This window comes from Castanea sativa, chromosome 5 (assembly GCF_040712315.1).
Source record: "Castanea sativa cultivar Marrone di Chiusa Pesio chromosome 5, ASM4071231v1".
NCBI classification, from domain to species: domain Eukaryota; kingdom Viridiplantae; phylum Streptophyta; class Magnoliopsida; order Fagales; family Fagaceae; genus Castanea; species Castanea sativa.
In genome coordinates this window covers 26961534-26979005 of record NC_134017.1, presented here as the reverse complement: position 1 = coordinate 26979005, position 17472 = coordinate 26961534, and the positions used below count along the sequence as shown (strand labels likewise).

Genomic DNA, 17472 nt, shown 5'->3' with positions numbered 1-17472 from the left:
GGAATCATATACACAGACCAAGGGAGAAATAAAACCTGTGGGGTTTCCAACAACAATTCTCTTCCAATCCACCCATGATTCTTCTCTTTGAAACCCAAAACCCAAAAAAAAAGAAAGAAAGAATCATTGATCAGAAAATAAAAAGAAGAAGAAAGGAATCACACACACAGATCGAGAGAGAAATAAAATCTGTGGAGTTTCCAATCAAACACAACCCAAGTAATAGAAAATACACTATAGGGGCAAAACCAATCAAACACATTAGATTACCATAAACTTTTGGAAGACATTTCTCAATGAACAAAGAATTCTGGTAGGTAGGACTCTAAATTTCCTAACCTGGTGTACTTTAGTTTATAGTTCTCATTGGCAAACTTCACACCAAATATTGAAACTCCACTTCTGCCATCACCAAGTGTAAAATCACCTATTTGAATCATAAAGTTGTGAATAATTCTATGAAATGTGCTCCCTTATTCCTTTCTCCACTGTTATGAGAGGCCTCATTAACAAAACCAGCTCCTTTTAGTATTAAAACTAGCTAGTAATTCAAGTAAGTTGCATGATTGCTTGTTAATTTTACAATTGTTGCAAACTTTCATATCATATTTCTCACAAACCATGTACAAAGAAATCTCCCAACTTTTATTACTTCTTCAAAAAGTATAAAGAAAACCAAGATCTCTTAACAAAACAGTGACTAAGGGATTGCTTAGCCAAGACCAAATATTTATTGGGACAAATAGTTAAAAGAGACAAAGGGAGCAACAATTGAGAGAAAAAACACATCATTCTTATAGAAAACAATTGCTTACTATAATTCAATTGGATTTCTCTAGAATAATATTACAATCAAAGATTTACATGTATAATCATTTACTTCTCAAGGTCACAAATGATCTTAGATAAGTGAACAAATCAGCCATTGGAAACCAACAACCTTGGACAACAATGCAGCGCAAAAAGTAACTCCCATCATTTGGCATTCAACAACCTCCATTCCCTTCTACCAATGCTATAAGATTGCACATCAACAAATTGCAAAAGTAGCTTAAACTTGGCCACTTCGTCCCTGTACACCAGAATAAGAAACCATATCAAGCGCTCTTTTTGTTAACAATTGAAAAGCACATTTTTGTTTGTTTTTGCAACTTAAAGCACATTACTACAACTTGGACCCAAAGATTTACGATCACAGTTTCAGCATCACATTAACATAAAAATCCAAAAAGAAAAGAATAAAGAAGGCAGAATAGAAAGAGATAAACTAAAACTCTATGCAGCACTTCAACAAACACCTTCAGCAACAATAACAGAGGACTCAAAGGCCACAGCAACAGCAACAATAAAGAAGCAAAGCAATAACAAAGATCAAAGCAAAGGAAGAAGAAAAAAAAAAAAAACAAGGTAGAACTTACCGTTTACATACCCAGATTTTAAGATCTGCACTCAACTACTCCATGTGTTTACGCTAATTTAAGCACGCTCAAGAACACAAATTTCACTCACTCAATAACTCGCACACAAAATGACATGTATTTACACAATAAAACAAACTCATATCAAAACCCATTTTGACATTAACCCAAGTCTGTAAAGTGCTTGGATTGGAAGTATCTCAAAACTCATAACTCAAAAACATCACTCATTTCTCAAAACTCTATCTCACTCAAAACCCAAAACTGAAAATCTTTGTTTGGCTCCAATATCTCAAAACCGTGCCCCACATCTCAGTACTCAATTTTTTCACTTTTTGGTGGAGCCCACAGCCTGCACAGGCCAGAAGGTTGGTTTTCTCTCGCGCGTGTCCTCTTCTCTCTCCTTTCACCCAAAACACTGTTTTGTCTTCCTATCTCCACAGACACACACACACACCCCAAATGGAAGAGAAAGGTTTGTGGTTTTTTCTTTTCCTTTTCCTTCTCTATACTTCTGCCTCCATATCCTGAAGACCCATCGCCTGCAAACAGCATTACTGAAATATCAACATTTTCACAAATGTCAACAAAACTATTTTATAAACTCATCAAATACATAAATAAAGAGGCCTTAATTGCTTTAATAGTGATATCTTCACATACACATTGGATATATATATATCAAACATAAATAACCTGTGCATTATCAACAATGCTTTGACATAAATAAACTAATCAAAATACATAAATATCAACATTCTGACATAACCTATGCATTATCAACAATGCTTTGACATAACCTGTGTGCATTGTAAACAATCTAATTTGTTTACATATCCAGGAAACAATATATATATATATATATATATATATATATAAAATTTGAATGTTAACATAAAGATGATATAACATATTCCATTGTCAAATTATAGGAATAATATATAAGTTACAAAATACATTGTCAACAAGGCTTTGACAATGAAGATATATACTGACCCCCAAATAAACTATAGTTCAATAAAGTAAATGGCAAACATGTTATATTTAATTTAAACACCATGTTAGGGAGTAACGCATAGAAACTAATCAAAGTTATTTGTCGTTTATAATCCCAGGTTGTAATTAATACATTCTATCCAGTTCTGAGCTTCAATCAAATTTTCTTTAGAAACATGTGGTGGTCTAAACCAACTAGACCCTTATTGGCTCTTCATAGGTCGTGGTCTCCACCACTGTCTACTCTCAAAACTACAAAACCTTGCAACTTCAGGAAACAATTTCCACAAATACCTCTTGCTGTGTATGATAACCTTGGTCAGATTTACGCTAGGAAGTAAACATGACACTTATGCTAAAAACTACAAAAGCAGACAATCTACGAGAAAGAATAAAAATCATTTCCTTACTAAGATAACTTTCTGAAATCTGTGAGGCTACCAAGTGTAACAAATATCCCAGCACAACAATGCGTTACTTTATAGATCATAGGTTTTAATAATATGTCAATGTGGGTCCCTTTGGCCTTTTGAAAGATCAAACAAAATTTGTCTTCCAGAATTATGTACAGAAAGTGAGATCCAAACAAATCCAGAGGATGCAACCTCAAGTAGACAGAACCTCAAGTTTTATAGAATTACAAAACAAAGTTACAAAATAAAAGCGATGACTCAATCTGATCCAAGAGAATGAATAAACCCAGTTGTACACTTTGTTATTAGAAAGAAAGCAGCCACTCTTGTCAAGAAGAAATGACCATAGATATTGAATTTATAATAAATCACACACAGAGTCCCTTCAAGTGATTATAAAAGAGTGCTTCAAAATATGAAATTTCTGATAAACCATCAATATAAAGAAAAGAAGGGAGACAGAAGCAGCGAAATATTTATTAAAGACTCAGCACACAAAATGGCAAACAAAGTCACAAAAAGATGGGATTTTTAGCATAAAACAGTGCTGACCCAAACAGTAACCCATAACATATACCCGAATCAAAGTTTCTCAGTCCACATTTCATCACAGACAGAGTCGATTATTTTACAAAACCCATCAGACACAAATTTCATTATTTTACAAAACCCATCAATGCTCAGAGAAATTGGAAAAAAAAAAAAAAAACATTGAAACACAAACAAAATCAAAACAGAGCACCTGAACAAAAACTTTGAAATACAAACATTGAAATTTAGAGGAATACAAAACAGAGCAAGGTGGGTTTACGGAGGGAGAGAGAGAAAACGTGGTCACCTGAGCAGAGGTCGGAGCTGACGAACTGGCTGATGTCGACGCAGGTGAGAGATGAGGGTGTGGGTGGTGCTAGGTCTTTGCTTGGATGGGTTCTTCTCTCAACCGTGCCCCACGCGTGAGATTATGAGACGAACAACACCACTGGAGTTTGATAGAAAGGCTGGGTCTCAGAAAAAGTCAAGTGATTTTATATTGGTTCAGAGAGGTGGGTGAGATGAGTGAATCCGGAGGTTGGGTTACGAGTAATGTCATCTGAAGGAAGAGAGCAAAAAATTGAGGCAAAAGGTAGCGTAAAAATCTCTTGCTTAAGTCAGAGAGAAGCCAAAAATAAATTGAGAGTTCCACCGGTCTGAAATTTGATGTGACTATACACTGCACCGGGTCCCACATAGTTGAAAGTAATAACCAAAATACTATCAAACTCTGTTTTTGAAAACTGAAAACTCCCATCGCTCTCTTCTCTAGTCTCTTGGTCTCTCTCTCTTGACGAATCCTATCTCTCCTTCTGCACTAAATTAAATTTAAACACGTGGATGTATCCCCCAATTAAATGGTTAAAGTTAGCCGCTTTTGAAAATTTTATCAAAAATATTATTATTATTATTTTTAAAACATTATTTATGCTAAATGTCAATAAAATTATGTGATTGAAAAATTAATTTGAGACCTAAAGAAATGAACATAAGTTTTGCTAAAAAGGAATGGTATGCTGCATCATGGTTAGCCATGAGATCTTCCATATAAAATTGGGGTTGTTATGGGATGTTTGGTCGATCACAAAATGATAGAAAATTGAATGAATAAAACCATTCAATTTTTATTTATTTTAATTTTAAGTCGAGTGACCGTTCATATAGCATCCTAAGTGGCATAAAAATAATACATTATTTTGTTGCTGGTATAAAACTCTTGATAATAAATAAATAAATAAATAAATAACCCCACACAAGTAGCCTACTGAGCAATTGCAAACTCAAACATAAAACTATAGAAGATAACAGAGAGTTGTTGGCAGTAGCCAAATAAGGAACCAACATGCTTGGCACTCATGAAATGATTAAATCTTTGATGCAGGATGTCAACTTATGCTCTGTAGGGAGACCTTCCCACCACTTCTTAAAAGTGGATTTCTCCAGCAGCACATCTCTATCCAACTCTTTAACATTGATCCAATTCTGCACTTGTTCTTCTAGCTGCAAAACCTCTTCCTTGATTGGGTCAAACCCTTGGCTGCTAATTTTAATGCGCAGCTCCTCTACCTTGGCCTAAAAGCATGATTCTCCACTGGATTCAGCAGGCATCTTGTCAGCATGCTCGCGCCATCTTTGCGTGAACTTGTAACGTTTCGGCCTGCCCCTTATCATATAAGCTCCTGTGTCTTCATTCTTCAAGTGTCTATAGTAGTTGGCAATATCTAGGGGCTCAACAAGGCGGCGATATCTTGTTCCAAGCAATACCCAGTCTCTTAGGCCCTCAAATGCATCTGGGAGTTCATACCTTTTTAACATTTCAATGATTTCATCCCATATACCTGCTAGTTCAAGTCTCTTTACATTAGCATCGAAATCCTTGGGGGTTTCTTGAAGCTTGAAGGCATCATAACAACCTAGACCACGATTCTCACAGTTCAATCGGTAGTCTTCTTCAAGGTATTTCATTGCTTTCTCAATATCTGGCTTCTTGAGATCGATGCTTTCTTTGTTTCCAATCTTTCGCTTCTCCAGCTCTCCAGCAGCACAAAGACACAATCTAGCTCTTGTGCTCTAGAACTTATCACACAGGAAATTAGCACAAAGATATAACAAAGAAAATTCTTTGGTGAGCAGTGCTCTAAATTCAACACATTTCCTAGCATTGAAAGACTTTTTTTATTCACTTTGTATAGTCTATTGCAAGTCATGTTTAAAAAACAATTATTTTTTAAAAAGAGATTGAATTCAAGATTTTCAAATTTGTTGAAACAAGCAAAGGAAATAAAATTTACCAAACCAAGGTCATTCAAGGCTGAATTAATTGTTGCAATATCACTACTTGTAGAGTCTGAAGATAATGGAAGCTGTTCCAGTTGCTCCGACTCCAAGTAAACCACATTTAGCATTTGGAAGCTATCTTGCAAATCACTCTCATAGCCAAAATGTTGTTGAAGACTTCTATGGGCAATATCTGTGCATTCTTCTTCACGGCAGAATTGAGAGGAGTATAACAATAGTTGCAAAATAGCATCTGGATTCCTTAAGATAACTAGTTTTCCATTGCCAGTGCAGAAGACATGTGTTCCAAAGGGCTTGTAAGGGCATAATGGAATGAAATTTGACACAGTTTCCAATAGCAAGTTTGTGTTTCCCATGAGATTGCAGGCAGCATGGCTTACCGCAGATGATGCATTCTTCATTACTTTCATGTGAAAATTTGAAGCATCGAAGGTGTCAATGGATGCATGTGCAAGATTTACGGATTTCGCATTGAGGAATTGGAGAACTTTCTGAAATTCCAATTTAATGGATGAGATTGGAGCAAGCATGATTCGCGGGACAATGTCATATCTCATGACAAAATGTATGAAGTAGCGAGCCCAGTTCTCACGCCTTAGAGAATGGGAAAATATGTGGTTACCAGTTAGGGGACACCCAAAAGTCACACACAGAGGTGAGGAAGGTGAAATTTTGGAGTTATATTCTGGTTTTAAGTATTTTTCCAAGAACCAAATTGTTGCAAGGTTTGCAATTGAACCACCTGAGGAGTGTCCTGTAAACAGTATTTGTTTGTTTTCTTTCACTGCCTTTTGCACCTGAATAATGTAGTAATATTTAGTAACAAGATATCACCTGTTTTCCAATTCCATATGACTATATGAGTATGTTTTAGTGCTTGCATGACATCCTTTCTATAATCTCTTTAAATTCTTATTGAAACTAAAGTTCCATATTTAGACCTACTAAAAAACAATCAAACTACAAAAATAGGTTTTTAATTTTTTTTCTTCACATTCTTTTAGACAGTGCATTCTATTGGCAAATAGAGGGGCCTTGAATATATATATTTTTTTCTCTAGTTGAACTATCTTTGATTAAAATGTTTTATTTTTCTTTATTAGAACTCTATTAGACAATTTTGCAACTCACAATGTAGCTAACAATGTTAGACATGTTAGAAGTTTATCGATGTGGATGGAGAATAATCCCCCACACCTTCACTATGTTCTTCTAACCGATTATTTTTTGTTTTTATTGATACTTTTATTTTTATTTTTTTTTAGAGAGTTTCAACTTATAGCGTCCCCTCCTGATGATAGCTCTATATCATCAAACCAAGACACCAATTAGTTTTTGGTGTAGATGGGAATTGAACCCCAAATCTCTTATGCAACCATAAGAGACTTTACCAGGTGAGCTAACTAGAACCCACAATATTGATACTTTTAATCTAATCTAAAAAACATCATATAAATCTCTTTTAAATATATTCAAGGCTTACATATAATATTTTAAAATTTTTGAGTATATTATTATACTTCTTAGTTTTTTTTTTACTTTACTTATAAATAATAATAAAACAAATTTGTTTGAAAATCTTAAATTAGTCTTGTAACTCCAGCTGTCAATTACTATATGTTGATTATAAGTATTTATAGTTAACTTAGATTATGAGGAGGTGCCTTAAACGTAAGGATGATTACATTATCTTTCAACTCGAACATTAGATAAAAATAAATTAACACTAAACATGAAAAATAAAACTATCACTCGTATTTACATTATTTTCGATGTCAATCGATTTATTTATTCAACTTTTGTTTCTTTCATTAATTACATACTTTATTAATGTTAATTAAAATTTTTAATATTAATTTGGCTTCAACCTTTTATTTTTATAATTTTTACCCTAAACTAAAATCCAGTTTGTGTTCTACAAACTAAAAATTTTTGTTTGGGGGCCAACTTATAATATTAATTTATTAGCTTAAACAAACTTCCATAAACATGCACAAATACAAATATTTATACACACAACTTAGTATCCTCCATAACGAATCTTTAAAGTTCTCATTTTTAATATAAGTTACCAAATTGTCTACCAAAATGCATAAAAAAAATTTCAGTTGAACTAATGAAATATTTAAAGACATGAATAATTCAAAACTTTAACAGATATAAGATCACATTTTATAATAAAAATTAAATATGAGGGGAAAAAAACATTTAAGACCAGACTAACTCAAATATTTGGAGGTTGTCCCATTTTTATAGACTAATAATTAAAATATCAAATATTTATTATAGTATAAAGATATTTTTAAAAGCATGGCCCTCCACTCGTACATGTATCTCCGCCCTGCAATCATGCAACCACTCCACTAGATAGATAAAAAAATTGAGATTACTACTGTATATATTTTTTTCTTTAAAATTCTCAACAGTTCATGTTAAATTTCTACCAAACTTTATGCAGCAAAACAAATACATGGTTACATTCTTAATTTATTTAAGGCATGAACAATGTGAGCAAGTTATAGAAAAATCCTGTTCATCAAAAAAAAAAAAGTTATAGAAAAATCCATAGTATGAACAAGAAGTACCCCTTAAAAAAGGAGTCCAAGAAAAAGAAGTAGAAGAAGAAGGAAGCAAATAGTACCTCACGATCAAAATCTGAATTCCCCAAGATTTTGTCTACAAATCTCTGCAAAAAGGCTTTGTTGACCAAGGCATTTTCATTAACGCCTATACTTCTAAGAGAAGGAAACAATAATGGAAGATTGATCTCCGTTACTCCAAAAGGTTCTCCATCATACCAACTATTTTCAGACCAACATCCAGAAAAGCTAAAGATGATAGGATCTGATGAACGACGACTGCTTCCTTCAACATCATATGCCTTCTCTGAAGACTTGCTATGAACCTTAATTGCAAGAGAGTAAGCTTTTTTAATTAGCTCTGTATTGACTTCTACGTTTTCTCCAAGATTTAAATTGGCCATTTTTTTTTCTTTCAGTTGTTTCTGTGGTTTTTATGGATCAGTTATGGGTGAAACAATATTGACCAAGACTTCGTATTTTATATTGGAGAGACTCAAAGCCTTCAATGAAAAGTCTCTAAAGTGAAAACTGTGACAGACATTTTTTCAATAAAGTTTCCTGGCACGATCAAGGTTGCTGATTTCAGAGCTTCCTATTTGTCTGGATTTGCACGACTTGTGTTTTCCTTTCTTTTCACTCCTCCTTTTTATTCTGAAGTCCTAGTGAAGTAACTGCTGGGCAACTACGCGTGTGGAATACTTCAATTATAGTACATTTTTAGATTCTCATTAAGTGGTAGAATTGGGATCCATAGATTTAATCTAATGGCTTAAATATTTGACACCTCACCAAATAGCAAAAAGACTATTTTGCCCTTAAAAGATTTCACCCGCCCAATTAAAACTACTGCAAGTCTGCAAAAGGCTTCTCTTCCAATCCACCCATGATTCTTCTCTTTGAAACCCAAAACCCAAAAAAAAGAAAGAAAGAATCATTGGTCAAAAAAAAAAAGAAAAAGAAGAAAGGAATCATATACACAGACCGAGGGAGAAATAAAACTTGTGGGGTTTCCAACAACAATAAAATAAAATAAAATAAAATCTGTGGGGTTTCCAACAACAATTCTCTTCCAATCCACCCATGATTCTTCTCTTTGAAACCCAAAACCCAAAAGAAAGAAAGAAAGAATCATTGATCAGAAAAAAAGAAAGAGAAGAAAGGAATCAGACACACAGACCAAGAGAGAAATAAAATCTGTGGGGTTTCCAACAACAATTCTCTTCCAATCCACCCATGATTCTTCTCTTTGAAACCCAAAACCCAAAAAAAAAGAAAGAAAGAATCATTGATCAGAAAAAAAGAAAAAGAAGAAAGGAATCACACACACAGACCGAGAGAGAAATAAAATCTGTGGAGTTTCCAATCAAACACAGCCCAAGTAATAGAAAATACACTATAGGGGCAAAACCAATCAAACACATTAGATTACCATAAACTTTTGGAAGACATTTCTCAATGAACAAAGAATTCTGGTAGGTAGGACTCTAAATTTCCTAACCTGGTGTACTTTAGTTTATAGTTCTCATTGGCAAACTTCACACCAAATATTGAAACTCCACTTCTACCATCACCAAGTGTGAAATCACCTATTTGAATCATAAAGTTGTGAATAATTCTATGAAATGTGCTCCCTTATTCCTTTCTCCACTGTTATGAGAGGCCTCATTAACAAAACCAGCTCCTTTTAGTATTAAAACTAGCTAGTAATTCAAGTAAGTTGCATGATTGCTTGTTAATTTTACAATTGTTGCAAACTTTCATATCATATTTTTTCACAAACCATGTACAAAGAAATCTCCCAACTTTTATTACTTCTTCAAAAAGTATAAAGAAAACCAAGATCTCTTAACAAAGCAGTGACTAAGGGATTGCTTAGCCAAGACCAAATATTTATTGGGACAAATAGTTATTAGAGACAAAGGGAGCAACAATTGAGAGAAAAAACACATCATTCTTATAGAAAACAATTGCTTACTATAATTCAATTGGATTTCTCTAGAATAATATTACAATCAAAGATTTACATGTATAATCATTTACTTCTCAAGGTCACAAATGATCTTATATAAGTGAACAAATCAGCCATTGGAAACCAACAACCTTGGACAACAATGCAGTGCAAAAAGTAACTCTCATCATTTGGCATTCAACAACCTCCCTTCCCTTCTACCAATGCTATAAGATTGCACATCAACAAATTGCAAAAGTAGCTTAAACTTGACCACTTCGTCCCTGTACACCAGAGTAAGAAACCATATCAAGCGCTCTTTTTGTTAACAATTGAAAAGCACATTTTTGTTTGTTTTTTGCAACTTAAAGCACATTACTACAACTTGGACCAAAAGATTTACGATCACAGTTTTAGCATCACATTAACATAAAAATCCAAAAAGAAAAGAAAAAAGAAGGCAGAATAGAAAGAGATAAACTAAAACTCTATGAAGCATTTCAACAAACACCTTCAGCAACAATAACAGAGGACTCAAAGGCCACAGCAACAACAACAATAAAGAAGCAAAGCAATAACAAAGATCAAAGCAAAGGAAGAAGAAAAAAAAAAAAAACAAGGTAGAACTTACCGTTTACATACCCAGATTTTAAGATCTACACTCAACTACTCCATGTGTTTACACTAATTTAAGCACGCTTAAGAACAAAAATTTCACTCACTCAATAACTCACGCACAAAATGACATGTATTTACACAATAAAACAAACTCATATCAAAACCCATTTTGACATTAACCCAAGTCTGTAAAGTGTAAACCCCCCATCCAACCACCGTTCATTTGAAACCCAAAAATCCAAACCAAAGCTATAACCACAACACATATCTGACACACACAAGCTCACCATCAAACAGATATTGAATCGCAGCACATTCAGCCATACCCAAAACCCCCCATTTTTCAAACCCAAACAAAATCATACATCTCTAGTCATCAAAATAATTAAAACTGAAATAAAAAGAAAAATAAGAGAGAATAAATTTGAGAGGGAGAGAGGGAAACCCGGTAGCCACTAGTGGTGGTGACACCGGTAATAAGCACCGCCAACGGCAGTGGTGTGGGTCATGGTTGTTAAAATCGCGATCCAGATCGTAGGATCGCACGATTTTACGATCCCACCTCATCAAAACGTTTAAGATCGCACTAGGATCGTAAAAATACTAGGATCGTATGTAGGATCGTGTAGGATCGTATAGGATCCTACCGATCCTACCAACAACATAAATTTTTGGGTTTTTTTTTTATCTAATTATTTTTTATTGAGTTTGTTTGATCATTTTATAGCTGCTGATTAGTGATAAAATATTTAGACTTCTATAATAATGTGTCTTTATATATGTTCTTTGGAAAGTTCCATACTGTTTAGAAATCGCGAGCAACAATTTTGAGTTTAATCTTTCAAGCAATTTCTCTAGCGGTTACAAACTCTAACATGAATATATGTGGCTCCCCTTCTACAACCAAACACTAGAGTTTTATAGAAGACCTTGTGAGGTGTGAACTATTATCCTAAATCATCAAAAGTAATAATGTTCATGTCATGAGAGTTGGGTTTTAGATATATTTACTAGGAAACTGATTCTACATTTTTTATTCATCTCCTAATATTACTAATATATATATATATATATATATATATATATATATATATATATATATATATAATTTTATCAGCTATGCTTGTATTTGTATATTGATTGATTGATTTTTTTGAGTATGCTCTTTAATTATTATTGAGTGGTGTAACTTGAATAGTTGAGTGTGACATTGTATCTTGATGTCTTTTATAGTTCTAGTATACAAATATATAATGTCTACATAGATGATGAAATGGGTGATGATGATTAGGAATTTAGGACGGTAGTTATAAGAACCTTGGAATGAGAATAATTAAATGTTCACTTCACCTTAATATTCATTTTACTTTTGGATTTCATATTGTAGTTAGCTAGTTTCCATTTGCTAATTTATTTTGGATTTCAAACTTGGAACTTAGAACTTAGAACTTGGAAAATATTTTCCATATGTTTTGATAAATATTTTGGTATTTGGTTGCTTTTTAAACATTTATTGAACTTTTTAAATACATTGGATCAAAACTTAAATATATTTATTTCGTTAGTATAAATATCATATGATGCAAATCTTAGTTTTTTGTGGATGAATTTAAAATTTATGTAATTATTCAACATACAAAGTCATTATCAATGTGTTTTTTGCTTTAAATCTGAAAATATGTAGAATCTTACGATTTACGATCCGATCTTACGATTCACGATCCCACCTACCTTCAACGATCTCACGTAGGATCCCGATTTTGACAACCTTGGTGTGGGTGCAATGAGAAGAGAGGGAGCTACGAGAAAACCTTGAAAGAGGAGAAGACTAGACCGGGAAGTATCACCGGTGGTGGTGGTGGTGGTGGTGTGGGACGAGCTGAAGCCCACTGAGATTCGGCCATGGATTCCAAGAGAGAGTTTTTTGTTTTTTGAAATTCAAATTTGGGAAAGCTGAACTGCCGAAGTGAGAAGAGAAGAGAGTGGAAAGAAATTGAAGCACGCAGATTGCCAGCGTGGGTTATGACGTGTTAATTTTCTGAGCATTAGATTAAATCTATGGCTGAGATTTAAGGTATTGCACGAGATATGAATCCGAAAGTAATAACCAAAATGACATTAAACTCTGTTTTTGAAAATTGAAAACTCACATTGCTCTCTTCTCTAGTCTCTCGGTCTCTCTCTCTTGACGAATCCTATCTCTTCTTCTTCTTTTTTTCTTTTTTTTTTTCCTGAATAAGGTTAAGTTGTAACCGTGGGTTTGAATTGGGCTTTTAGTTTTTCTTTTAGTTGGGCTTGCTAGGCTATCTGGGTTGTTGGATAAGGGGGCCAAGGTTATAGAAAAGAGGGGCCTAACCCTAAAAAATTCTAAAATTAGCTAACCAAAAAAAAAAATTTGAGCCAGGGCCCAGGCCCCTTGGCCCCGAGCTGTCCAAATTCGCAATAGCATTTTTTAAATGTCACGTCAGCATTTTAATTTTTTAAAAAAACATGTTAGAAAATTTAAATAAAATAAATTTAAATTAAAAAATAATTTAATTAAAAACATTTTTACATTTTTTTTGGGGTAAGAAACTTGTTTTTCATGTTCTTCCCCAAATTAAAACATACACTTGTTGCCTTCTTCTTTTCTATTGTTGCTCTTTTTGGTGTTTTCCTTTTCTTTTATATTTTGATATTTAAATAACTTTCTAGAACATGACAAATTAGGTGGAGTTTGGATAGCGTTTAATAAGTCTACGTTTGTGCATTTTGCTGAAAAAATGTGTGTCCCATGACACTGTTCACGAACCCACAAAAGTTATCCAAACACAAATTTCAATATTAATTTGGGTTCTACAGCACTATTCACACATTTAAAAATTATTTTGCTACAGTGTTTTTAGTTTTTAGTTTTCAGCAAATAAGCGGTATCCGAACACACCTTGAATTTCACATATTAATATGAATTTCGAGTAAAGTAAGTTGTCCATGTTTCGTGAATTTTTTAGCACTTAAGGCGATAGGAGTGGGAAATTAGAGTTGTGACTCAAACTAAATTAGTTCTAGTTTTCTATTTGGTGGGAAATTTTTAAAGCAACCAAAGAAACTCAAAAAAAAAAAAAAACTAAAATCCCAAAAACCATACAGTAAACAGAGCCTAAAACCCAAAAAAGAAAAAAGAAAAAAAAAACTCTCATTTTCCACTCACCCAAAACCCCATCACAGCAAACAATCACAGCAAACAACAATATTCACAAGAAATTTCAACAAATAAGAACCTGCACTTGACTTGATGAGAGTTTGGGTGGCTAAAAAACCTGCACTTCTTAATCTAGATGGCATAAATTGGGATTGTCTTAATGAACCAAGAGCCCTAGTGAATGTGGAAGAGGATGATGAACTTGAAACTATTGATGTTGATGATGACAACAACAATGAACTTGGCTTGACAAATCTTCAAATGGGTCCTGGTAGTTCTTGTGGGAGTTCTTTTGATGACGAATTTGATCCTTTTCTCATGGATGATGATGAGGAGGAGGAGTAATACTATGTTATAAACTTTGTTGGCTTATTAGTTATTATGGACTTATGTAACGAGTAATGACTTGTTATAAATCTTCTTATTGTTTGATGTTATATTGAGGTTTAGGACTTAAGAGTTAAGACTAAATGTTTTGTATTATTTGATATTTAGTTATTGACTTGTAAATCTTCTTATTGTGTGATGTTATATTGATGTTTAAGACTTAAGAGTTAAGACTAAATGATTTTGTATTATTTGATATTTAGTTATTTATTTCTTTGAATTGACAATTTTATGTTGTACAAGAATATATATAAATTATTTTTTAGGAACCTTGAAACACCCTGAAACGGTAGCTGAAATTGTCCGGTACCGAAATATTTCATTCCACTAGATAAACAGAAACGGGGTCCGAAATAGTATTCATAACATTGAAAAGAACACTAAGCAACAAAAATTACCATTGGCAGAAAGAAAATAACCCTAATCTATACCAAATTCCCCAAAGCCCACATACATAGCCGTAGCCCACAGCCAAGTTGTTTTTTAGATTAACCCAAATCTGAACCATTTTGAAGCCAATCAAACATTATTCCCTTGAAACCCCAAAAATCAAAATCAGAATAATTTGTAGACCAGAGAGCTTCAGCCTTCAGCTCTACACCCTCCACCGCCGCATCGTCTTCCTCATCGCTCTGGCTAGTCCTCCACCTCCATCAAGAGGCAGATCAGCCTTTTATTGATTTGGATCTTGACTTGTGGATTTGGGTCTTGACTTGCAGATTGACCTTGTATTGATTCAGTTGTTGCCACAGCATGGCTGGCGGTAGCCTAATGCGAAACCAGTGAAGTTGAAATGAGTTCAAGGTGGTGCTTTGGTTGAAGATTAACCGAATGAATGAGGGTGGTGATTTAAGAAGTGTGGTGGTGGGGTTTTGGGTTTCAAAGTGAGTTTGGTGATTGAAGAAGTGTGGGTTGTGGCTTGTGGGTTTTGATGATTTTCTGGTTTTGAACTTTTTGTGCTTGTGGCTTTGGGATTTGATGATTTTGCTGGGGTTTGAGAAAATGAGGGCTTTGAGATTTATGATTTTGTTTTTGAGCTGAATTTTTTGGGTTTTTTGTGTGTTTGATTCTCAAGAAAATTTCTGAGTTTGCTGGTTTGTTTGTGGGGAAGAACATAAAGTTCAAATCCTAACTTCGCCACTGCTTGTAACTATGTGGTTAGACACCACTTAATTTCTTGAAGTTCTCAGTAACAATCTACAAACAAGGTACGACAAATATCACACTGGTTCATCAATAGCAAATATGCCTTGGAACCACAGAATTTCCATGAAGTTTTCATCAAAAGCATGGAAAATGGATATATTAAATAACTTGTGCTAGGGGGACCTCAATTTGGCACCCTGCTACCACTCTAAAAAAAAGCCCGCAGGATATGATTTTGAATTGCCATATATGACTTGAGTGTCTCCCTTATTACCAATTGGTTTTAAGGCTAAGTAATGCAACGGTCTGACAAGAGGTACAAAGGTCATGGTTCAAGTCATGAGAGTGTTATCACGTGGGGGAATTGTTGAGGGGACCATAATTCAGCTCCTTGTGACCACTCTAAAAACATGCTCGTAGGGCATAATTCTGAATTCCATGAAAAACTTGAGTGAGTCTCCCTAATCACCAACTGGTTTTGAGGCAAAGTGGTATAGCTTACGGTCTAACAACTTGGTCCATTTCTTGACAAGCAAAACATAAGTTTGAGGGCAGTTGTACTTGATATGACACTATTTTCCAAGAGATGGATACACCCTCAACTAATGTTGCCTGCATATGATCCGTTGTGACACTGACAGTACCATAATAATCCAGCCAAGAAGATATTTCATCAAATCATTATAACATAAAAACAACCACTCAAAGGAAATCCATAATGACCTTAACAAAATGGACTCAAACTTGTAGCAATAAGCAGTCATGTAAGCATCGATTTTTTCCCCACGAGAAAAGGATCAAGACCCCTCACATCCTTAGTATATAGTCATTAAAGATCAACATGGTAAACACTTAAGCTGATGAATCTTTTCTATGAAATATAGCAGAAAATATGGAAATATTTTGGCACACTCATGTCTTGAAAACAAATTATTCACCTAAAAAAAATAATGATAACAAGGAGAAAGAGGTGGCCCTAATACCTAGAAAACTATAAGTTCTATTTATTCAGAATGATGGTAAAAAAAGAGACAAGAATATATCATATTAACTACAATGGAGGTTGAGGGAGAAGGGGGGAACCCATACCCGTACAGGCAAGAGGCAGTCAGGAAGCCGCAGGGAACAAAGTTGAGATGGTTGATTGAATTCTGTTGGCTTACAAACCTTAGATTTCTCCACTTCATTGGGTTTTGTATCTGGAGAACTGCTGCTATAAGAAACTAGAACCTTTGCGATAGTTGTAGGAGCCACTCTAGAAGTATTTTCAATAGAATGCAGAAGTCGTACACCATCAGCATTTGCAAGTATTTTGATTCCTTTCTCACTTGTTGATATAGCAAGAAGTACCCCTTCCTTGCTAAATTGAATGCAAGGAGAAACCTAAAAGATATTCAAGGTAAAATTGTTTAATTATAAAAACAGCTTCAAAATAATGCCAAGCACATCAAGAAAAGGGCTTCCATGGGCATTACCGGTAATCCACCCTTTGCAGCAGTAGTTGTCAAGATGTTACCTTTATCCATGTCCCAAAATTTTATTTTAGACTCACCACCAGTAGCCAGGAACCGGCTTTTCATTGTATCAAATTGCACAACCCCCACAGATTGCTTCCAAAGACCATGATATACGCGCTTGATAGCCTCCTTACATTTATTCCATTCCACAAGGTATGATTCTCCTCCATTGCTAGTCCCACATATGAATAGCTTATGATGCACACAAAAGAAACATGAGCAATCACCCAATCATAGTGAAAATTTGAAGGAAATAAACATATGGATCAGTAGTAAAACATCATTACCACCGTGTCCCGTCAGCACTGTAGGCCATTCTCGTGCAAGATTGGCCCCAAGCGACATAGTCAACTCTTGAACAGCAGTTATCGTATCAATATCCACTGAAATGATGAACTGTTGGAAGAAAGAAAATCTTGATTGATCTAAACCAAGTC

The 17472-nt window shown here is 34.3% G+C and overlaps 1 long non-coding RNA gene and 1 pseudogene across 1 annotated transcript; both read right to left on the bottom strand.

The window, feature by feature from the left end:
* Window positions 1-795: 795 nt before the first annotated feature.
* Window positions 796-4067, bottom strand: LOC142636264 (uncharacterized). The gene is made up of 3 exons (XR_012844288.1): window positions 3666-4067; window positions 1419-1960; window positions 796-1072 (listed from the first exon to the last, which is right to left on the bottom strand). It is a non-coding gene; the product is annotated as an uncharacterized LOC142636264 (long non-coding RNA).
* A 526-nt stretch (window positions 4068-4593) lies between these two features.
* Window positions 4594-8639, bottom strand: LOC142636261 (protein EDS1L-like; annotated as a pseudogene).
* Between the last annotated feature and the right edge of the window lie 8833 nt (window positions 8640-17472).